Genomic DNA, 24,525 nt, shown 5'->3' on the forward strand with positions numbered 1-24,525 from the left:
GTCATGGTGCAGTACCTTTGGTTACACACATACACACTCAGCTGCAGGGTTGCTTTTGGCTGGGAAACATGGAAATACCAGTGTATTAGGTTCGAACCTGGATGCCTGCTCCTGAGGCCTGTTTCACCAAACACTCAACTGTGTGTGTTCATGAAAAAGGAATAACACAGTCTGTCAGTTTACACATTAAATACCCTACATTTCCGTGACCTTTGCTACCTATCAAATACCTTGAAAACTGCCTCTGTTCCATTTTTTTAAATCATTTTTTTAGTTACTACATTCATCTGCTCATGATTAAACATTTTATGAGTCATTTGAACCAAACGTGGCAGTAAATCTAATCACATTTTGAAGTCAGTATCAGAGTTTTATCTTTTGAATCAGAGCGTGAAGCATTCACACATATTTCACTGATAGCACCCTGCCAGATACACACCTATTGATAGTCAAAAGTAAGTGGATATGCTGTAAATGATGTGGCACATCCCAGTAGCCACAGAGTGACAGCTACAGTGTAGCGGCACTGTGAGACGGATCAGGATAAAAATAAATAAATAAATAAAAAGTAGTGAATAGTAAGAAATAAATGGCTTGTTGCAAAGTAAAAGTTTATGCTTTTAAAGGCAACTGCTGCACCAACAGTATTTGGTCAACGTTCAAAATGTCAGCAGGATAAAATGTGCCTGTTCTGTAACAGAATGGAGAAAAGAAAAAATTAAGCTGGAAAGATCAGAATGTGGCACAGTCAAAACACCAATTTTCACATTTACAACACTGCAGAAATGGGAGCTTTTATTGCCTTTTCCAACATTTGTTCATAGTTCGGCAGAAAATCTCCTCGGTAGCTGTTTTTTGTTTTTGTTTAATGTTACTAAGAAAGAGTCAGTCTAAGACTGGAGTTACAATCAAACCTGCAGGGCATTCAAGTGATGTGAATATAATGTAGTGAAAACACATCAACTAAAGCTTTGAAAAACAGAAAAAAATCACTTGCAGGGCAGAATGTACCACATATAATAAAACTTTCTCCTAAAAGGCCCATAAGCAAAATTACCCAACTCTCAAAGTCAGCATTTAATAATAACCTTTATGATTTTCAATAAATGTTTGTAGTAGTTTTTCTCAAGCTTTAGATGCTGAGTTTCTTTGTTGTTCATGTTTACTCCTTTTTCACTTATTGGTCAAGGTTTCCAGGCATTATGTCCTTCCTAGTTTAGCATTCCTCTTAAAGTCTGCACTGCTGCTTTTGTTCCTGCCTTCATCGTTGGTCTTCTGCAGATCTTTGGCAGTAAAACAAGGTTTTTCTCATCTGTTATTTTCAAATATCTGATTCTTCATAGGGATATTTTGTTCTTTCTTCTATATCCTGGAAGGTTTGCTGCTCTGCAATGAGTTTTAAACTTGATTATGATGCTGCCAACTGTGTCTTTTAGAACTTAGAGTGTTTTGGAAGCTGTTTTTTAAATTTTTTTTAAGCCACTGCCTGTTTGTTGTAATGAAGTATTTTTTTTCTCTTTGCTTCATAGACTGCCACTTTATCTTTGCCATGTTTGCTCTCAGCTTGAACACCTGTATAAGTGGGTTTTATATCTTCATCACACCTGAAGTAAATTCACAGTGGTGATGGAGCTCACAGAACTTTAACAGGATTTGGCAACAGTTTGGTAGCTTTTCATATTAGTAAGTGATTAACTGCAATATTAGATACAGGTTGAAATGTTCTTTGCTCTTTCAGTTACACAAGCTTTTGCATTTTTTATTGAGCCTGCTTTCCCCCTGAAGTAAAAAAATTACTATTTACTTGATAAAATTTATAATCTTCCTTTGAAATACATTGCCAGGAAACTGTTCTCCAAATTTCCGTTTCCATTCAACTGCTAGAATACATGTTAATGTAAATCTCAGGGGTAACTTTACATTGGAAGTTTGAGATATAGTGATAGACTTATTTTTGCTGAACAGTTTCCAAGTATTCTAGTCAAAAGTCAATGATCAGTCCTTAAAATGAAAAATGTTAAATTAGTCTGACATGTGAGTTGCAGAGATGAAATAAGTGGTTTAAACTCTCACTCAGTGAGAAAGAGATAGCGGTTCACAAAAGAACCGAGCTCCTGACATGATTTTCAAATAATTTATGTGTTCTGATAATATCAAATCAGACTGATATGATCACAGTGAGGTCGCTCATCTCTAGATCAACAAACACTATCAGAAATGTGATAGTTGCTATTGAGACAGAGTGGTTATTGGATACTTAGATTTAACAGCTCTTTAAACCACTGCATACAGTCTAACAATAACACTGCCCAGAAGTTATCTCTACTTGTGTGTGTGTGTGTGTGTGTGTGTGTGTGTGTGTGTGTGTGTGTGTGTGTGTGTCTGTGTTTTTGCCTCAACAATCAGCTTATGTGGAATATGAGAGCTTAGTTCCGTTATTTGATTGACTGCTGGTGATTAGAGTCGTTTCCACATACAGGAGTGAACCTGAAGCTCACAGGAACTCTGCAGCTTTCACTCATCCATTTAGCATTGTGAATGTGCCCGTGTGCATACACCCTTGTGTATTTGGATACGTGCGTCTGTGTCTGAATGTTCTGACAGAATGTCTTAGCTCACTTCGAGGAATTCCCCCCAAGGTTTTTTCCTCCTGTGTTTGTTCAGCGTGTTGCTTGTTCCTTTCGCCTGCCATTGAAATGTGTCTGTGGGTGCATTAAAGGGGTCGGGGTGGGGCTGTTTGAGGGGTGAGACAGGGAGACAGGAGTGTATTTGCAAAACAAACAAACAAAAAAAAAAGGAACACAAACATTCATGTAAACATGAAGGAGAACATAAACACTATTTGGCCTTTTTGCTCTGAGCGACATATCTCTGCTGAAAAGACCAGATGACCCAGATTGGACAAAGACTAAGACACAGACACAGACAGACACATAGAGGCAGTCATCACAAACCATCACACATGTTCAGCTGTTTTCACGTGCATTAGAATACAGTATAATTGACCTGCTTTTAAACCGTCAGGTTTAATGATCATTGCTCTGAACGATTATTCTAATAAATATTCATGTCAAACATTGTCAATATGCAGCACAATGTGACACGAGAAAATGCTTGGCAGTAGCTGTGAATTTGCAACTGACCTCGAGTGGCATCTAAGAGAATTGTGAGATGCTTCAACTAGAGCCCATTATATTGGTTGATTGATACTGGCTGTCTGATATGCACCAATGTGAAAATTAATTTACCTTACTTGTACAAAAGATAATACAGAAATTATGCTTGGGGTTATTTAGAAATTGTATCATACAGTTTGTCCAACAGAGTAGCACACTATGATTCCATTGTTCACAACACTGCCTGCAGCACATGTAGCAGAGTATGTGTCACAGCTGAGCAGATGGTGGCATGGAGTCAAGTGGTGCCTCTACGATAAGCTGCTAACTAGCTTGTAAAATACATTGTTGGAAGGTTGACTAACAGTGACCTCATCATTTTCTTTTTCCAATATTACATTTTTTTCCTCTTTAAACATTGGTAGCAGCATCGGCCCTATATGCATGTATGCATATCATGTGTTGAGCTACTGTGGTGGAAAATCACTGCATACTGGGAGTCACTTTTGTGAATATGACAGAATGTGTGAAATACTCTGGAGATTTAAGTGCATTGTTATCTTTTTCAAGTTTGTTGGCTTTAAGATTAACGGAAGTTATGCAACTGTATTACCTACACACATTACGTACTTGTGTGTGAAAGTTGACGCGCACATTAACATGCAGACGCACACACAGTCCATGAATATTTGGACACTGACACAATTTTCAGCATTTTGGCTCTGTACACCACCACAATGGATTTGAAATGAAACAATCAAGATGTGCTTTAAGTGCAGATGTTCAGCTTTAATTTGAGGTTATTTACCTTCAAATCAGGTGAACGGTGTAGGAATTACAACACATTTTTTTGCGGTGTACAGAGTCGAAATCCGGAAAATTGTGTCAATGTCCAAATATTTATGGACCTGACTGTACACCACACAGTTGCACTTGGAGTATAGATAAATAACAATGTCACATACAGAGACCATGCTTGCAATTAGTGCCACCATTAACCTGTTATTTAGTTATACAGTGCAACTGGCTACTCTGCTAAACCGAGAACATAGCTTCTATTCCTGCTGGTGGCAAAAACACAAGATGTTATATAAAGAGTCCTGGCATATCCTCCTGATTCCTACTCTTCTTTCTTCCAATAATTCTTCTCTTATCTTTTGCCTTCCTTTCTCAGAACTCTCTTATCATCCTCTGCCTCGCTACATATCACTCCATCTCTCCAGATCCTCCTTTTTCGATCTCTCCCTTTCTCATTTCTGTCTTTATCTTCCCACCTTCCCCCATCTGTTTCAGCTGTTTTTCATCAAAGGCTATTTCACCCTGTTGGCTCTGTGAGCAAATATAATGTGACAAAACAGTGTCACAGACATGCACACCGGCATACTCAGACACAACAATAGTACCTGCACAAGGATAATACATTTAGTGAAATTTAGTTTATAAACCCTCAGATACTTAGCATCCACCGTGGATACACTTGAAAGACCTACATTCACAGGTGTTGAAAAAGGGAACAGAGAGAGAAAAATAGACAAAAAGCTACAAGATGCACAGTAATTCAGCCAGACAAAGCTGAATTTATTCAACCGTTGTCCATTTTGGTTTGGAAATTTTCTGTAAATCTGTGAAATTTATATTAAAATGTGTTTCTTTGGTGTATTTCTGCATGTGTGTAGTAACACATCCTGATAGTGACTCGACAAAAAAATATTTAAATAATGTTTATTTTCTCATATTTTCTATCACACAACAAAACCAGTGTTTTTCTTTTAGTGGGGTTTCATGTGTTCAAAAATATGTAATGAAATCTCAGACTGATCTGCACAGATGTATATATTGGCTTAATTTTAGGGATTAAAAGATAATATATGTCCATTATTTACACGGTAAGCCGTTTAAATCTGTGGCACTAAAGTGTATCTGCCAGTTTTTTAAATTATTGGTCCATCAAATGTCTTCCACTTCTGTAAACCAGAACTGCACAATTTCCAGATTTACTAAATTTTGGTATAATTGTTTTATGCGGTTTACATAAAATATATGGCGTGATTAAAGTAAAATGCCATGGTGGAGAATGTGATGGAGCTGAAACATAACATTAAACAATGTTCAGTTTTATTGTGAACAACACTAAATAAAACATCATTTGAAATAAAACTTAAATCTAAATGAAAAAAATAAATATAAACCAGCATTAAAATTAGAAGCGGGACAATCATTCTTATGCTTTCCTGCTTTGCATATCTGACAAAATAACCATCAGTCAGTCACAGGAGATTTTTACCTTCAACTGCTAAAGAAAAATACCTGATTGACATCCGAAACTGGCTACAGTTTGCTTCACATGTGTGAGTATTTTAGGGCCTACAAGAGTAAGAGCGATGTAAAATTGGTCCTCAGAGGGTGTACATGAGTGCTGAGCAATGCATATCAGCAGAATATTTAGACCAATCTACTGCATATGTATGAAACGTGTCCTGTAAGGAGTGTAATCCCTGCTTTACACAGATCAGCAGAATATCCCATTTCTGGCGTGCAATTTACTATTTAAAAAGGGAACAATAGGCAAAACAATCAATTTACCAATTTAGCTCTATTTCATGAAAGCCTCGGTCATACAGTGGTGAAACAACATCAGTTTCAAATGTAAAAAACTGAAATTTAACAAGTTTGGAAGTTAGATTTTAAAATAGTACACCTGGATTGCACTTGATGTATTCTTGGTTTTAGCTGCTGAAGCGTGTTCACTTTGCCATAACAGTATTTATCAGTCAGGTTTGAGAGATGCCGAGTGTCTATATCCTTCATAGTCCTTTAATCGCTTTCCATATTGATTAGTTGCCAAACATGCAGAGGGTGGGTTTTATGTAATAGGAGCCTGTCAGAGGGCAGATGCCAGAGGAAAGAGAGCAGAGATAAAGACGCATGAAGCTGCGGTCAGACAGAGATTTAACAGTGTGGTGACTCCCATAGTGTAGTCAAAAGCAGGTGGGAAGCATAAACTGTCATGATTAGGCCGACTAGCATGCAAATAATAGCAATCACATAATTGTTGCACAATTTAGTCCTTGATCTGAGAAACAATATGTCCCAAACTTAATCGCAAGTTAATACAGGGCTTTACCGGGTTGACTTTGGAGAATCAAGTCGATAACTTATAAAGTGGGTTTAGTATATAATTCCCTCTTTGTGTCACTATTCTCCGTCAGCAGCTCAGTAAAGAAACACTGCCTGTGGAAACACTAACTGAGCTGGTTTATCGCACAGAACAGGGACTGTGGATTTTGTCCTCTATCACTAACAGCAGAAGCACAATTGGTTGGACTGTCTGAATGAAGTCTCTCAAGTTCACTGTAAAAATTGGAAACCTAAAGCGAAAAGATGTTGAACTAATTCCACTGAAATCTACTTCAGGCTTGTTGTTGATTAAGCTAATCTAATAATTAGCTAATGACATTTTGTTTTATCATTTTATACAGTTAATATTCTATTATAAATCAAGCGATTTGCTTTTTTAAGCAGTGGAATTATTTCCATCACAAGATGTCCTTTCCATCACACCAAACTTTTCGAATTATATTTACAGTTAAAGATGAAATGAGCTGCTTTGAAATGACACTCAATAAATATAGTGTCATGAACATACACTTAGCTTGATTTTTTTTCTTCCATTTTTAGTTACTTTCATGGAACATATTTGGTTCTCAAGTCACACACTGTCACACGTTACTACTTAGACAAACCCTAGAATTTGCATTGTGTACAATGTGGTGAAAGTGATACTTATTTGTAATGCCACATGTTTTTGGTTTTAAAAAAAAGAAACACAAATATCTCCAACACATAATGCATTTCATTAGAACTAAATTTACATATCATTTGTTTTTAACAGTAAAATTTCATTGTTAGCAAACTCAAACTCAACCAGAGTTATTTCTCCAAAGTCTAACTGAGGATAAAGGCCAAAAAGCTAAAAATACACATAAAAAGCCAATTTTATAAGATAAAAAATGAATGAGCTCCTATTTATTTTTTTATATACACCCTTTGATGTTGAGGTGATGAGAGAAATAAAAAAAGAAATATATATTTAATCCTTTTATACATCTGGGATAGAAAAATGCAGATAGTTGAAGAAACATGCAGATACATGAGTGGTTGTGCTCACAGTAGCATGTCTGTAATAACAGTGTGTGGGAGGTTGTGTAGTACACTGAAAATTCAAGGTGCTCAACGTCACATACAAACACACAAACAATACCATCTCCCACCGACCAAAATATTCTTGAGCATCTAAATCCATAAAATGAGCAACAAAAGAGATAAATACAATACATACTGCAGTCAAGGTTGCAAGGATGTTTTAATACTAGAGAATTATATTTGGGCTTGAGGTCCATTTAATAGACCTTCTTTTTCAGTAAATAAAGCTTCCAATTCATGATATTGTAGACGTTCTCTTCTCATTCGTAGTGGCTTAAAATATATTTTCAAAATGTATCCAACTTACCATTGGCATCATTAATTGACAAAATGGTTCCTTTCTCAATGTCCGTTCACAAGCTATTGTGGAGCTTCATGTTGCATCACAATCACAAGATTATACTGTTCCAGATCTAAACTGCTTTGTCCTAAATTCATTCTTTATTCGTGAGATGGAGGAAAACGCAGATTTAGTTTTGGCATGGCTGGTTGTCCATGAACCTGCTCACACCGTCTTTTATTATCACTCTGGCTCTGACGGACTGATTTACGGCAGGATGCAAATTGGTTCCAAATGTTTTTTGTGTCACCATATTAAACACAGGGGTGACAGCAGGGAGGAGCATTGCTGAGGTTATTGGAATTCATGAGTCACATTCAGGACACCCGACGTGGAAATACTCCACACCCGCCCACCCAGGCCGACACACACACCAACACAATTACAGGATCTCCCTTTCAAGGGAATCCCCCAATAAACACTCAACATCTTACACACACACACACAGTATGCGTGAGCCAAAGTGACCCCACCCCTAAATGTTTGGCAGACAACCTTTTCCTCCCCTGCACAGACAAAACTGGGTGGTGACCGCTTGGACGGCCTGATGAGAGAGCAGTGTGTGTTGTGTGTGTGACAAGAGAGAGGCAAAGAGTGAAATGATGCCTTGGAAATAGAGTGGAGTGAAGCTCATGTGGGAGGGGGTGCTCATATTTTAGCAGGAGGAGGGGGGCAGTCGGAGGGAAGTGAACGTTTAGAAGGGAGCTTAAAGGGCACAGAGGAGGAGGAGAGGGAAAAGGTGTGTAGAGAGAGATATGCCAAGTTAAAAGACCTGTCCCTCAACTTTTCTGCCCTGTCAGCTTTCAAAGAGATAAACCAACTGCAAGCCAAGTGGACAGAGTATAAAGGAGGAGATGGAAGAAAGCGGGACTGATAGAGGAATGGAGGGGGGTGCAGATAAGATATTTCTGGAGAGGGAGAGCAGGACCAAGTATAGTACCACACATCAGCAGATTATCTGATTTCAGTCACAGAATCTGATCAAGACTTAAGCCAAAGTGGAGGGGAATGGTTAGGTTGGTTTCCCCCAAATCTGATCGAGCAAAAACAAAAACAACAAATTCCTCAGCATTGTCCATATAAATAGAATGCTCTTAAAAGAAGATTAAATTGCTCCATCAGACACTCTGATGTGTGAAGCCAAGTAACAGTGACCATCATCAAATATCTAATGTTAACACTAAACCAACAACAAAAGCACTCAGAGAGCGCAGTACTCCGTCAAGGCTATTCATTCCCCCATGTACCATTGTCAGAAATGTAGCATTTTTTAATTGAAATGCAGCATTTGTTTATTAGTTGTTGATAATCACCAATCACGGCAACATAGAATGTGGCCATCGAATATAGATGTACCTAAATGACAAACAAAACGACCTTGCACTGAGCACAGGCATGTGTTCTACTATAATGTTTTACACCTCAGTTTAGGAATGAACTGTTACATTTTTTTTCTAGATTATGATCCTTAGTAAACAAGGCGAACAATTGCTGATATTTGGAACCGATATTTAAAGTAAAAATTAAAACCGACAAACAGAACTCGAATGCAAAACTTAATTAAAAGGCCTTCACTATGTCTGTTTTGCATAATGTTTGACGAAAACAGAGTTTTGTCTTTTATTCTTCAGTGTTGATAGAATGTTACTCATAATATGTAACCAATCAGATAGTGCTGTGTGTGGGACATTGTTCGAGACTGCAGAAAAGGGATCACAGATAGAGAAAAACAGCTGAAACTGAGCCACAAAAGCACATTTTTGAAATGGAATTAGTAAAAAAAAAAAAAAAAAAAAAAAAAAAACGATACCAATAATGAGAAAATTTCTAAGCACACCAGACTGATTACTGATTGATCCTTCAGATGCATAATTATGATATTTAGGTAAAACCAATCCAACTTGACCACATCATCTTACAAAAGTAACAAAATCTTGGTATGGTAGTATGTAAATCCATAACAGTTTACAAAAATGTAATGACTATCAGTTGTGATTGTGTAACTGATAAAGAAAGTTTTTGCTGTAAATTCTATTATTCTCTCTGATCCATCAAGTAAATCTGAGATGTATTATGAAGTCCAAGCACATTATTAGGAACAGCTGTGTAACCTAGTGCAATCCAATACAACAGTTCTGCCATAAATTCTGCTTTGCAAACAGCATATTTAGTTTCAGTGTTTGTTGACCTTGTCAGAAAAGTGATAACTCCACTTTATGGCCATTACTGAGGTCATAATTGGTGGTGATACTGGACTGCATTGCATGGAAGCGTTTCTTTTATTTTATCTACACTAGTAACAGCAAAATTCCAATTTCTTTCTGTTTTTGACATCAAAGGAAAATTACACAAATTAACTGAATTTACATGTTTAACATCAGAAACCTGTAACTGTGTATTTCCTACATGAATTACATTTGCAAACTGCATCGTAATTTGAATTGTTTTGGTGCCCCATGTGCCATCATATTGCCATTTTTACTCCGCCAAGGAACGCGGAGTTATGTGATGATCGGCATATGTGAATCAGAGTAACAGGGTAACAGATTTGGGTGAAAATTTCAGGGAAGGTCACAAATGACACAAGGACCACCTCATTAGATTTTGGTGGTGATGCGGCTTATAGTCTGGATCCACGAACTCATTAAGGGTTTCCCATTGAGATGGCAGCACGGCGTCTGATAGCAGCAGTGTCACTTTTACCATGACAACAAGTGAACGCTACCTCAGCTGCCTGCTGACGATCACATGATTGCAGTCCTCCTACAAATCCACTGCTGCCGACTTATTGGTAATGATGATTTGGTATCGTACATAATGTACACATGCATAGCACACGCCTGTGCTCAGCGCAAGGTCAAGGTAGAGTTCTGTGCTCTCTGAGTGCTTTTCATGTTTTTGTATTGTGATCATCCTGGGACTCCATAAGTATTATAGATATACAGTTAATATTTATTTATTTTTAATTTTTCAAAAACCCAAGTGAAAACAGATTTCTACAAAGTCATGTCAATTAATTAAAAATATAGAATGTAAAATAAATGATTGCATAAGTATTCAGAGAGACGAGTGAGAAGAGTGGGCGAAAGACATGCAGCAAATGACAGTTGGACTCGAACCCATGGCCGCTGCATTGTGGACTATAGCCCCTTTTTATGGGTTGCCCGCTTAACCAGTTGAGCTACCGGGGAGCCCCACCTTGTCGTGTTTAAACTATTTTTGTGTTTCTTTGGCTGTATGCTTTGGGTCATTGCCTCGCTGGAAAACAAATCTTCTTCCAAGTCATAGTTCTCTTGCAGACTTCATCAGGTTGTCCTCCGTTTCTCTATACTTTGCTGCATTCATTTTACCCTCTACCTTTGCAAGCACTCCAGGGCCTGCTGCCAAGAAGCATCTCCACATCATGATGCTTCCACTACCATGCATTATGGTGAATGGTGTGTTTGTGATGATGTGCAATGTTTGATATTGGCTAAACGTGGCATCTAGTCTGATGGCCAAAAAGCTCAGTTTTGACAGACAAAAAAAACATTCTTCCAGAAGACTTCGTTCTGGCAAACTCATGTCTAGCTTTTTTCAATGGTGGCTTCCTCTTTGCCACTCTCATACAAAATTTGACTGATGAAGAACAGGGAACAATTTCTCCCATCTCAGCTGCTGAAGTTTGTAACTCTTTCAGAGCAGTCATATGTGTCTTGGTGGCCTCACTCACTAGTCTCTTGTTTGCACAGTCACTCAGTTTTTGTGGCTGGCCAGCTTAAGGCAGGTTTTTACATGTGCAATATTCCTTCCATTTTTAAATGATGGATGTAACTGTGCTCCAAGGGATATTCTGTGACTTGGAAATTCCCTTGAATCCATCGACTTGTGCTTTTCAATGATCTTTTCAAAGCTTCCTTTGAGTGTTGTTTTTGTCTTCATGATGTAGTTACAGCTAGTAGTACTGATTCACCAGTGACTAGACCTTCTAGATACAGGTGTATTTATACTACAATCACATGAGACAAATTCACTGCATTCAGATGATCTCCATTTCACTAATTGTGCGACTTCTAGGAGCAATCGGCTGCACCTGTGTTGAATTACACAAGCCAATTTAAAGGGGGTGAATACTTATGCAATCACTTATTTAACATTATATATTTTTAAATGATTGACATTGCTTTGTAGAAATCTGTCTTACCTTGACATGATAGTCTTTTTGTAATTTTTTTATCAAAAAGCCAAATTACACTGACTGTGATTCAGTGTTAGAAAGCAACAAGAAAAGCACTAAGAGAGTGCAGTACTCTGCCAAGGCTGCTCAGTCGTTGTATTATTTCCAACAGATTAAATCTTTTAAAAATTTGTGGTCCGCAGTGGTCGATTTTTAGTAGGATCACAATCATGTGATCATCACCATGCAGATGATGTAGTGCACACTTGTAGGCATAGTTACAGTGACGCCATGCCGCTATCTAGCAATGATACAGAAATCTTTAACAAATCCGTGGATCCAGACTATAAGCCACATCACTGCCAAAATCTAATCAAGTGGTCCTTGTTTCATTTCTGACCTTCCCTGAAAATTTCATCCATATCCGTTGATCCATTTTTGAGTAATGTTGCTAACAGACAGACAAACCAACGCCGATCGTCACACAACTCCGCCTCCTTGGGGAGTAGTAGAGAGGAAAAATTCCAAGAGGGCTCAAAACTTTTTATAAACACTATACTTGTTAATGCAAGCTTGTTGGGAGTTGTGCAGAATCATTTATCTCTAGTGATGTTTATTGTCTTCCTTTTACTCTTAATAAATCAATATATAAGCCAAGCACTTTTGAAAATAAGTAGAGCTGAGGACACAGCAGAGGAGAATGAGGGAGGAGGCAGAGGGAGACGGACGTTTAGTTCCTTGTAGAGTGTAGTCAGTTTTGGCAGCTGAGCCATCTAACTGCCACTGGATGTAGATTACAGGAGCAGGACAATGCGACAGAGAGCAGGAAGGAGGTGTACAGAAAGAGAGGAAGGATAAGAAGCAATAAAGAAAGTGATTAGACTAGTGGATGAAGGAGAAGAAAACATGAAATGACGAAGATGAAGTGAAAAATATGGCTGAAATGGGATTTTCTTTTGGCAAGGATGGCAGAGAGTTAGATAGTTAGGTAGAATTGGAAAAGTGCGAGAATAAACAACTACAAAGTTTCTCATTCAATAGAAGATGAGACATTGAGCGGGATAAATCAAAGAGGCAGAGCTGAAGGAAAGGAGGAGAGTGATGCTGTAGTCTGCCAATATGTGAGTTTCCAAAAAACAGCTGACAAGCAGGTAAAAGAAAGAGCTAGTGAAAGAGCGAGAGGGATAAAATGAGACAAGAGGAATAGAGAGTGATGGACATGAAAACAGATAGAACAGAGGTGTGAAAAGAGTGATACAGAGACCACGGCATCACAATAGGAGAAATATAAGTTGGGAGGAGTGTGCAGCCAAAGTAATATAAACAAGAGATTGCGGGATAAGGAGGCATAGAAGGAGAGGTGTGCAAAAGAGAGTGTGTGCTTTAAAAGGATGTTGATTAGCTGCAAACGGAGCTTCTCTCACTGAGTTAACTCTGTCCCAGTCCTTGACAAATAAAGCTAATGTGACTAAACAGTAAATGCAATGAAGAAACTGGCGATCCCTTTGTGTGAGCGTGTTGGAGATACAAAGATAAAGAGAAGGAGGGTGTTTGTGTGTGTTTGGAGATGGGTACTGGTTAAGTGCAGTGATACTTTATGGCCTACAGCCTGTAAAAATACATAGCAAACAGCACATTTACTTCCCTTCATATTTCCCTAAACTACTCAGCTATAAAATAGGCTTTCAGTACAAATATGACTTATAATTTTACCACCAGTCAAGCTTATACGTACAAAACTTACAGACCCCTTGGATATTGACAGAGAAAGAGAGAGCATTGGATCAAACTACACAAACATATTAAAATAAATAACACAAAATGCCAACGTAAGGAGCTGGACCACCATGAGCTGCCAGAACAGCTTCTATTAAAAAATGCATTACACTTTGTTTTTACACAAATAACTCTGGTGTATAACAGTGCCACTGCAGATGCAGCCTGTGTGTTAATTACATCGATATCCCCTCAGGCAAGGCGGTGGATGGAAACAGGTTGTTTGAGGGGATTGTGAGGGAAATTAAAAGCATATGTAATGCGGCTACGTGGCAGGTATTTAGGTTTGTTTGAGTTGGACAGTAACTGAAAACCACACTGCCGGTAAAATAAATGTATTAAAGCAAAATATGTTAACATTGTAAGTATGGTAGACAATTAACAGCACCCATTTCCCATCCCACATAAAAAAAAGCACACTTTCTTCTTCAACTGTACCCACTGTTGCAGCTTTCTCAACCTAATCTGCCATTGTAGACTGAGATGTTTATTTGTTTAACTGCCCAATAAAATGTACTTGTACAAGTGGGGGATCAAAGATTAAAAACTGTACCTAATTTAAAACTGGCTGCCATCACCATCGAAGTAGTTTCCCTGTACAGTAAAACAGTGCTCCTAACACTTCTGCAATGCTCCCTAGAAGTCCCGTTATGCAAACATGTCAAGTATCGTCTGTGGTGGGCACTGGATATCCCAAACTGTGTCAAAACGGTTATCCTTCAAGTTGAATTTCATTTTAGGGGAGAGTGGCAGGGAGACAAATTCAGCAACCTGGCAGATTGGGGAGTGACAGTTGCCTTGTTGGGGCCAAAACATTTGTGCGAAATTTTACGTAATTCCTGGTGCACAACCTTGTACATGCTGAAGAAGACAAGAAGCATGCTCTTGGTGCATTCCTGACTTGATGCACCATGTTTGGTTTTGGAAACAGCAGGATCTACCACTGTGAAAACTGCTGTTTCTTCTGTTGGTGGTAGCTGTAGACACACATGGAGGTCAGCTCATCCCAGCTGATGACTGACACAGATTGCGATGTTCTCTTCTTTGCACCAGTTTGCTGTCCATTGACAAAATGGCAAATATGTACTTACAAGTTGTCAGAAAAACAGGCCTAACTGTTGATTTTGCGGTGACACATTGTCTTCTGACATGTTATAAGTAGGTCACACATCAAGGCGCTCTGTAAAAAATTGCTCATATCCACAGTCACAATCTTCAATGACTCGCAAAATATAAATCACTTGCTATTGAGCTCTGTTATGTATATATTAATATATAAATATATTTCTTGTATGTCTTTATTATTATTCTTATTGTTTCAGTCTGGAACAGGTGCACAATACATTTCCCTGCGCATTATATTATGTATAATTGTGTTTGTGATAAATAAAGGTCTTGAATCTTGAATCTTGTTTGCAACACAAAGATGAAATCAAAGGATTAGTTTATTGCATGAGTAACTGTTAGAAATCATTCTGAAGTTTGGGAGATAGTTGAAACCAACAGCACAAGCTGACAGCTACACTCACACCACGACTCACTGCAATTTAATACAACAAAACGTTTGCAGTAGGACAGTGTATTTAGACTAAATGTCCTGTTCACTTTTTGTTTGTGTTGCGGTTCACCTAAAACCTCTGCTGTAACAGCTGTGTTTACTTGGCGCTGCAACGTTCATAGTATATAACATTTTATAAGCTCTATCTGCAACCGTGTATCAGCCTGTTATGTTTTGAGGCTGGGTTACCCTGGGAGGAAAATTATTACCATCACTTCTCAGTGTCTGCTGTGCTGACCTTGGTGCATCCTTTAAGTGTAGGAGAAGCTCAGAGCCTCTACACATTCTGTATTCACATAACAATCTGTCTACTCTCTGACTGCACCAGTCATCATAATGAAGTATATATAGTTTTTCAGAAGTAGTTTGTAATGAGACTCTTACAAATCCCAAACCGTTGTTTATTCACAATCCAGTCTGCCAGAAAGAGAGAAGAAATGGGGAACTTGACATACGGAACCAGATTTACTGCAGACATTTTACACAACAGGTGAATCAATAAAATGAAAACATTGCCACTCTTGGGAATTTAAAGAGGCCTGCATAACAAAACTAGTGCAGAACTTAGCAGGCAAGTCATCCATTGTGTGAGGAGGATTATCTATGGATCCCATTTAAGAGTGAAACCTCTGAAGTACTGTAGTGCCGGTTACTGGATACTTTCTCAAGAAAAAGACACAAAGGAATCAAGTCTTTCAAATGTTTTCAACACCTGCTGCAACTTTAAAGTACAAGATAGAGATCCTGAAAAATGGTATGATACCAGTGGGTTTCTGCTGCCAGGGCAAAGTCAGGGTGAGAACATGACAAATGTCAGAAGTGACACTGCAGAAAGATGAGAGCGAGAGCTGCTCTCACCCCAGGAGATTCGCCCCTGCTGAAGAAAAGAGATAAACACTCTGTGTATTTATGTTGTGTGTTTTATATAGTGCGCGCGTGTGTGTGTGGGAAAGAGAGTGTGTTTGACAAATCCTCTAGTGCACCGTGAGAGCTATGTCTTTGTTACTGTGACAATGGTACCCTGACACAAATGAAAAAGATTCCTTTTTTTCCTTCTCTGTCAAACACTTTTATCTTTCCTTCCCAACTGTCAGCATTTCTCTGCATATTTCCCTCACTCTCTCCCATTCTGCATTTGTGTATCTCAGCATTTCTTCCGCTGTCCCCCCCCACCTCCCCGTCTCCTCTTGTCTTCATTAGCTTCACCTCTCCTGTTTTCATCTCATCATTAACTCTGTGAATTTTGGTATCTGAGCAGCTGAGAGAGCCACAAGAGTAGAGAGCGAAGCGGAGAATACAAATACAGAGCAGAGAGGGAGAAATGGGGATAGAGGACATGGATAGGAGAAGAGGGAGAAGCCATTGTTAGAGGGATATCAAAGAGGGAAAATGAAAGAGTGGCGGAAAGAAAACTTAAGGCAAAAAGAGAAGCAGAGGAGAGAAAGTAAAATAAAAGAAGGGGAAAGGAATGGCATGAGGATGGTGTTATGTGCTACTGCAGAGCCTACATGAGGATAAGTGATCCCAGTGGTAGATAGAAGGTCAGATGCACACTGACAGTCGGACCGCTACTTAACCTTGCGATACGACCACACACACACACACACACACACACACACAGACAGGCAATGCTACGCTTGGACACATGCTCCCTGACACAAAAATGCATACACAAATGCACACTTACGCACATCTGATGTGAGGCAAACAGACTGAGAGCAGGATAGCTGTCAAAACATCAGCATCTGCTCAGCATCACACACAACGCTCAGAGCAAACACGCACATACGTCTAGCAAACAGCGTCCAAGCAGCCCTTAGAGGGATCAAGGCTGATTTTTGATAAACTTGTGCTACTCCAGCTGGGGCTTAGCAAAAACACACACACAGACACACAAACAGAGACACACTGCTTGCACAGCCCAGAAACAATTTCCCCTCTTTTCTTCCTCATAAAGTTCATGGTTGCGTTTTTTTTTTTGAAACATGAACGGCTGGAAATGTGAAGAAAAATGATCTTGTTTGAAATGTCAGTCATTGCAGAGCTTTCCATAAGCAGTGGCTTCCGGCCAAACAGCCAACTACTGAAGTCCATACGGCTACTTTATTTTATTAATTTGATGTATTACTTTATTTTACGACCACTGGCCTCCGTTTCAAAACAATGTCAGCATGACAATTGAGAAATGTGCCTGTCTATATCAGTGCTGCTGCCAAATGCTCTGCGTGAGTGTGTCTGCACACGCTCAGTGTTTGTGTCCTGCTGAGTAGACAGAGGAGAGTCATCTCTGGGGTTTGACAAATATTAACAAAACAAGTTACGGCAAAACACATGAAATATTGCATTGATTGCACAGACAGGATGGCCAACTTCAAGAATACTTGAGGATTGAGCAGTAAGCATTAAAAAGTCCACTGAGAGCGCTGCAATTTCCAGATATTCCCACAAACCATTTATAAAGGTTGAGTCTTCTCTATGACATCATCTATATGATTCTGGGTTTTTTTAAGCTCAGTGTGGTGGTGCTGACCATCACCATCTTAACATTACCAAAAATGAGCAAAGACAAGAAACATTAGTGAAGCTAGAGTGGGCAATGGACTGTCCTGTGATGCTGCCCACCTGTTGCTCGAAGCTGCCACGCACTGAATTACACATAACTTTAAGACCTAATATAATTAAAACTGATGGGTTTTTGTAAAACTTCAACCCCCATTCAGGTGTCATGAAATGAGAAATTAGTCACAGAGATAAAACCGGTTTTGTACCATGTTGTAAGCATGTTTATTTCTACTATAAAGTTGAACATTTTAACACTTCTGGAGCCAGCCTCAAGTGGACATTTGAAGAACTGAAGTTTCTGTTATTTCTAAATTGGCTTCCTTTTTCACCACAGGTGGTTGCTGCTTAGACACACCACAGGGACATTTATGTGATTAATAAATGAACAGATGAATTATCATTTTTTAAATCCGCTTTACATGTTGCTTTTTTTCACAAGATGACTAGAAGTTGAGTTGATTCTGTAGAGCCACATGATTTAAATTAAGTTATTCACTTGTTTTTAATTAATCAATCAGACCTTATTTGTACAGCACTTTTCATACCAAAAAAGTAACACAAAGTGCTTTAGAGAACAAAAGGAGTAAAAAAGCAAGAAAACAATACCCCTGCTCTACCCCCACTCCCTTATAAACACTGAGGGATAATTAAAGGATGAAATAAAATAGGACACGAGGAACTATGGAACTGAAGAAATGCTATCATAAATATATTGTAATGAGTAAGCACCAGAGGCTGGATGAGAACAAAATCTCTAAATAGAGTAATAAAAAAAAAACTGTTTAAAAAAATTCTAAAACTACTATATTTTGTTCTGATTTTTGATGTATTTACATGTTAGATAAGACATGGGTTTGAAACCATGTTCCCTCATAAAATAACATTGACAAAATTGATAACGGTGACAGTGAAGTGGCCAATAACTAAGATAAGATAAAATAAGATAACTTTATTGATCCCTCACCAGGTAAATTCACATGGTACAGCAGCTGGATACAGGTAAGGCAGAAAGACGCACATGACTAAACAGATAACTATAAAATAGCTAAATTAAAACATGGGAATAAGATCTAATGATTATTCATGACAGAAATTCTGATCAGTCAGGAATAGTTCTGGTTTACAACTATATAACTCTTGATAGACTTTGGGCTGAAATGGACAAGAAACCCAATCCTGCTTTCCCACAACTATTCACTACAGGTTTGCAATCAAGCTGGCAAACTCATTAAGATCTGCACAGAAGAAGATCAGTATAAGTGGTGAAATAATATCATTGGATGGTGCTACAGCTGGATGGGCTTCTTTGTCCCCATGTGGCCGACGACTCCATAGCTTTATTAAAAGCCCTCCATTAAATGTCTATTATATCACGGCTGCATGTACTGTATCTGGTTTCAAATGTGCGTTTTATTCTGTGCGCATATTTATGTGAATACCAGTGTGAGTGTGTGTGCATTTGTGCAAATCAGGGCTAATTGATTGTCCTCGTCAGCCCTGCTGTTCAGACTGCAGTAGCTGTCAGCAGGAGCCAACTGCTACACTAACAAGCCTTCCAAACACACACACTTTCATTCTCTCACAGGCGCACACATTATCACATTTACCCTTAATGTAGAAACGACTCACTTAGACGCCCTCAAACTATTCTGGCACAGGAGATTCATAAAATGCTTGTGTTGTGTGTGAGGTGGTGTTCTTGACACTTGCCAGTTTGAATGACAGATATTAGAAACGTCTGAAGAATCCCCTGGTAGTTGTTTGATGTGGCAACAACAAAGACCCAGCCCTTAATCCTGCTTTAAGTCTGACATATACAAAACAGAAAATCGTCCTCTGTTTGATTCGCAGGAAGCCTGAGGAGTCTTTTGACACCTCCAGGTTTGGAAGCAGTATGTCTGATGACTTACATTCCTAATAGTGCAGATACAGTGTTAAACAAAGAGCCACCCTGGAAGATAATGCAAATGCCAAGCAACACTCTGCATCGAGCCACACTTACTGTACAGACTCACACACTCACACACAAGGAGGATATTGCTGATGAAGTCTCGGTAAATACACTCCATCACAGTGTAGGAGGTTACACAGGGACAAGCCCCTCTCATCCCTCATCCTTTCCTTCCTCTCTATCCTGCCCCTCCCTCTAACCCTCCTCACAATCTGTCGTTACAACTTGAGCTGGCTTCCGACACCCACCTGCTCTCTCCTCTTACTTTCCCTCCTTCTCGCAGGCATGGATTTCTGCGTTATCTATCACTCCGTCCTCCCCCTCTTCTCTCTTAGTCTTATTTTCTCCATGCCCTCCTGTCCTCCCCCTTTGATGCTTTTTCTCTTCCATTCTCTGTGTATATTTTTCGAGAAATTTGTTGTTCATCCTCCTCATTTAGCAAGATAGAGCTTGCTGTCAGATGCCACACTTTGACTCCTCCTCCATCCTTCCATTTCTGCCGGACTGGAGTTATTAATTAATGTGTGTATATCTTTGTGACTGGGGTTTGGAGTTTGTGCACGTTACAGGTTTTCGTGTGTTTTGTCAAGTATACGTCAGCATCTATAACCAAGCCAGATGTTAACAGCTGGAGGAAAAACGTGCAGTCTTTACATTAACTTTGTACTTTTACTAATATTTTTTAACAGCATGTATTTAACACATTCATAAACATATTGAGTCTATTCATTTTGTTTATTTAGACTAAGGAGGTAAATGTAACTGAAGTGAGTGACATAAATGAGGGCCTTTTGCATGTAATTAGTGTGCTATAAACACGCTTTAATCTGCATCGATTATACATTTGAGCGCCATCTCCCTAATTCGATTTTTGCACAGACATGCATTCTACTGCCACTGTGTTTATGCGAATATGCCAAGCCCCCATGCATCTGCTTGTGTGTGCCGCCTCTGCATTTGTGTGTCAAGGCTGCCAGAGCCGTTCAACCACAGTGTCTCCACTGACCTGTCCTCAGTGCTGACTCAGCGAGAGTTGCTCCCCTCTGCATTATTCAGCGAGCTTAGCCAAGGTGTTAAACAGGAGCATATCACAGCGGAGGATGGGAGCATACTAAGTGGGCTGACACAAGACGAGGAGAATGTAGAGATGTTAGCTTAGTGCGATACAGAGATTAGCTTGTAGAAACAAGGCTAAAGCTGTGTCCTGTTTCCATTCACACGCGTTTCAACCTGGATTTGCAGATGTTGAAATCCGTCGTAAGTCTTCTTGATATTTTAATGCTGGTGAGCACATTATCCCGCTATGCAACGCATAAGAAATGAAAGCGGCTGCCGCAGTTACAAGATGAGGCCACAGGTATTATATCTCATGGGGTATAAAAACAAGTCATCGGTGGCATAAACAAACAAACTGCTGGCATTGTCTTTTCATGGTAATGTGGAAATTTGCACAAATTTGCTTCTAGGCTGGACAAAAAGAGCATATCTGATGTCCAACAATAACAACGGTTTGATGTTGTTAATTCTCACTACAGGAAAAATGAAAGACCCTCTTCAGTTGTTGTGTCAACCCTAAAACATCATCTTTGTGAATTGTTGTGTATTTCTTCCATAAAAATAATCTGTACCTACCTTCACTCGCCACACTCTAAAACCTGCTGGCAGGTTTGAAATACATGTTACCAAAAATTATACAATTTATCAGCACCAGTGACTGTAAAAGTCAGATTTTTAACTTTCGGACAGTCTCTGAGCTGGTCATCTGTGGCATGCTATTTTGGTGTAATAGTTCATCAAACTTACTTTTATCTACATTTCTCATTTAAATATTCAACAAAATACATTATTTGTTCTAACCGGATCTTGTAAAAAAACATTCATGTTTTCTGGCTGAACTGGGCTGAGCTGCAGGCTGTGCTTACACAGCAGATAACAGAGAAGTATGGAAACAAGTGAAACTGTAAGTAGTAAAATATCTATTGCATGTGGAACCCCAGTTATTATCTCCAGTATTGGCAACACTTGGTGGCACTTGGAAGACTGTTGTACATGTTGCTTGGTGTTCATACGGTTAAAACGGTTTACGTGTAACTCCCTAGTGTTGCGTCCTTTAGAATAAATGGATGAATTAAGTCCCTGCCCTCCTTTCCACTCACCCCTCCTCTGCTCACTGCAGCTTGAGCACACCAGCTCACCTACAACTCTGCTCAAACACTGTAAAATTACTTTATACTTCATGATAGTGAGTTGTAATATTGGAGTAATGCAGCCATACATGTTTGAACTGGAAACCAATTCTGAAGGAATCAGTTAATTAGTCGTATCATTTCCGAAGGCTGAAATCTTGAAAAAATCTGCGGCAGAAATCCTGGCACCATAGAATGTGGCCATTTAGTGTAGATGTACCCACAAACAAAATGACTTTGCACTGAGCACAGGTGTGTGTTATGCATGTGTACGTTTTGTAAGGATACTGAATTGCGTGACCTAAATATGTAGCGAGCAGCGAGAATTGATGGGACTAAAAGACAGACAGACAGACAGACAAATGTACACCGACCTTCACATAACATTGCTGAGGCTCTGCCTCCTTGGTGGAGTAATAATGATAGAGAAAGCTCCACCTTGAAAGTTGAAGGGATTGGTGCCTCAGGCTCCTTACGTATGCAACTCTGGTCTCAATCCATGTTTTTGGGACTATCTGCAGGTTCAAGGGGGAAGTGCTCTGCCATGATGACTTATTTTTTAAAAAGAAGCAAAAAAGAGCATTATAACCACTGAGTTTGCACCCTAGCTGGCCGACAGCAGCTCATCCCTCCTCTTTGAACCCATTAGGCTAATCTGCCCCCATCAACAGGTGTTGAATCATAGATGCCTGAGAGATGCTTATAAAGTTAAGTGGATGCTAATGCTAATCAAAGGCCCAAGAGGACCATTGAAACTCACTGGCGAAGATGCAAAGACCTTAAAAGCCCCAGTAACAAAGAAAATTTAAATGTAACAGTGAGTCACAGATTTCCAGTGATGCTCTTCTGTGCTTTTGCTCTTTGAAATGGATGAAAAAAGTCATGACGTGATCTTGACGAACTTGCACAAATCTGTACACATCACAACAAAGCAAGTGAAGCATTTACACAAACACAGGCATAACTCCACAGAAGCACACAAAGCAGCTAGTGCCGTTGCTCATTTGTGAGTCCAACTCAGACATGCTCTTTTGTGTAGCCGATACAGTGTTTGATGTGTAGAGGTATCTCGGAGCTTTCCATGTTCTTTTCTCTCCGCTCCCACTACTCCCTATTTCTTCATCTGTCCTGTCGACATAGTTATTTTGTCTTTGCCCATTTCCCTCTAAGTCTCCCTTCTTTCTCACAGTTGTCCTTCTCTGCCTCACTCAATCACTGTCTCTGCCTGTATCTCTCTCATCCATCCTTCCGTCCGTCCTTCATCTCTGCTCCATCTCATTCGGGTTTCTCGTCCTGTCTTCACCTTCATTTTGTCCTTTTCTGTATTTCTGCACCCCCGCTTATATTACCTCCCTATGCGGACGTCCACTCTGAGTTAGGTGTTGTATTCTAGGACAGTAAACAGTCCTTTGGTCATGTCTGTGGCTGTTTGTCTAACCTCTCCTGTCTGGTTCACAGGGCATGGCTTTGTTTCAGCATTAAAGCAACATAAACACTCTGTCACACACAAATGCACTCACACAAAATCTTCAAAATCCTTAAACAGAGGTATGTGTTCGCCCAGTCACCCACAGAGCACACACAAACTCTTTCTGCTGCAACCTCTCACATGCTGACGCTCTCACACTGAAAACATCCACCCACACAGACACACTCAGGGGGTGTCACCCCTACTATGAGTGGAGGAAGGCAACGAGACGAACACCCTACAGTGTTTTGGATTGTACTAAAATTGTCCCCAGGCAGGGGGTTATAAGGACAAGTGCTAGGTCATGATGAACTTTTCTTTTTACTGTACTGAAGATGAGGCATAACAGAGAGAAACCCAAATGGAGAGAAGGAAAGGGAGAGATTGGTAGAAATGGATGAATGGCTGATTTTTACTGTGGGTTTACTGCAAGAGGGAACACGAGACAGAGGGAGGACGGGTGAGAGTGTCTGTATGTGGGAAGTTAGATATGAGTGGGAATTGATATCTATACAGGACTGTCACTGATGTCACTGAGGCACGAAAAGCTTTGAAATAGAAAGTTCTGTACAATAATGTTGCCAGGCAACCAAGATGTTTCTGAGCAGATGTTTCAAGCAAGTCCTAAATATAATAATACACTTAAACACACAAAAACAAGGGTAAATACTTTTTAATCAAACTAAAATCTGAATAATGCAAAAATGCTGCAGTTTGGACATAGTTTTTGGACATACTACTGGAAACCGCATCTACGTTTCCCTTGACTTACAGCTGAAGACTGATGTTGCAACGACGCATGCTCTCTATTTCTGTGACGTCCAACTACATCATACAGTAACTGTATATCCTATGATGGTTTTTTTTTCAGGAAACACACATAGTACACATTCTCATTATGTACTACATTTGAAGCTGTCTATCACGTGGTGTAAACGCCCACTGTACAGTCAGATTTGTATTTTTACAAAGGAAGCTACAGAGATGAAGCTAGTTAATGTTGCTTCTACAGCCATGTACTGGCTACTACCCCTAGATGTTTTTTTTTCAGTCATGGTACAATTTCAGTTTGATTTTAAAAACTGGTGACAATCAATAATGTAACCCTCTGAACCCCCAAAACTTGCCTACAAGATTGAGAGACTTTTTTTTTTTAAATACTAAAGTAATACAATTTTTCATTGTTACAAAATGTAAAACTGTTGTCAG

The 24,525-nt window shown here is 39.3% G+C and overlaps 1 protein-coding gene across 3 annotated transcripts in view; it reads left to right on the forward strand.

Annotated features, from left to right (window-relative positions):
- The window catches only part of pdgfd (platelet derived growth factor d), a 62,428-nt gene that overhangs the window by 1,194 nt on the left and 36,709 nt on the right, over window positions 1-24,525 (forward strand). The gene's annotated exons all lie outside the window — the stretch shown is intronic.

This window comes from Amphiprion ocellaris, chromosome 7, assembly GCF_022539595.1.
Source record: "Amphiprion ocellaris isolate individual 3 ecotype Okinawa chromosome 7, ASM2253959v1, whole genome shotgun sequence".
NCBI classification, from domain to species: Eukaryota; Metazoa; Chordata; class Actinopteri; family Pomacentridae; genus Amphiprion; species Amphiprion ocellaris.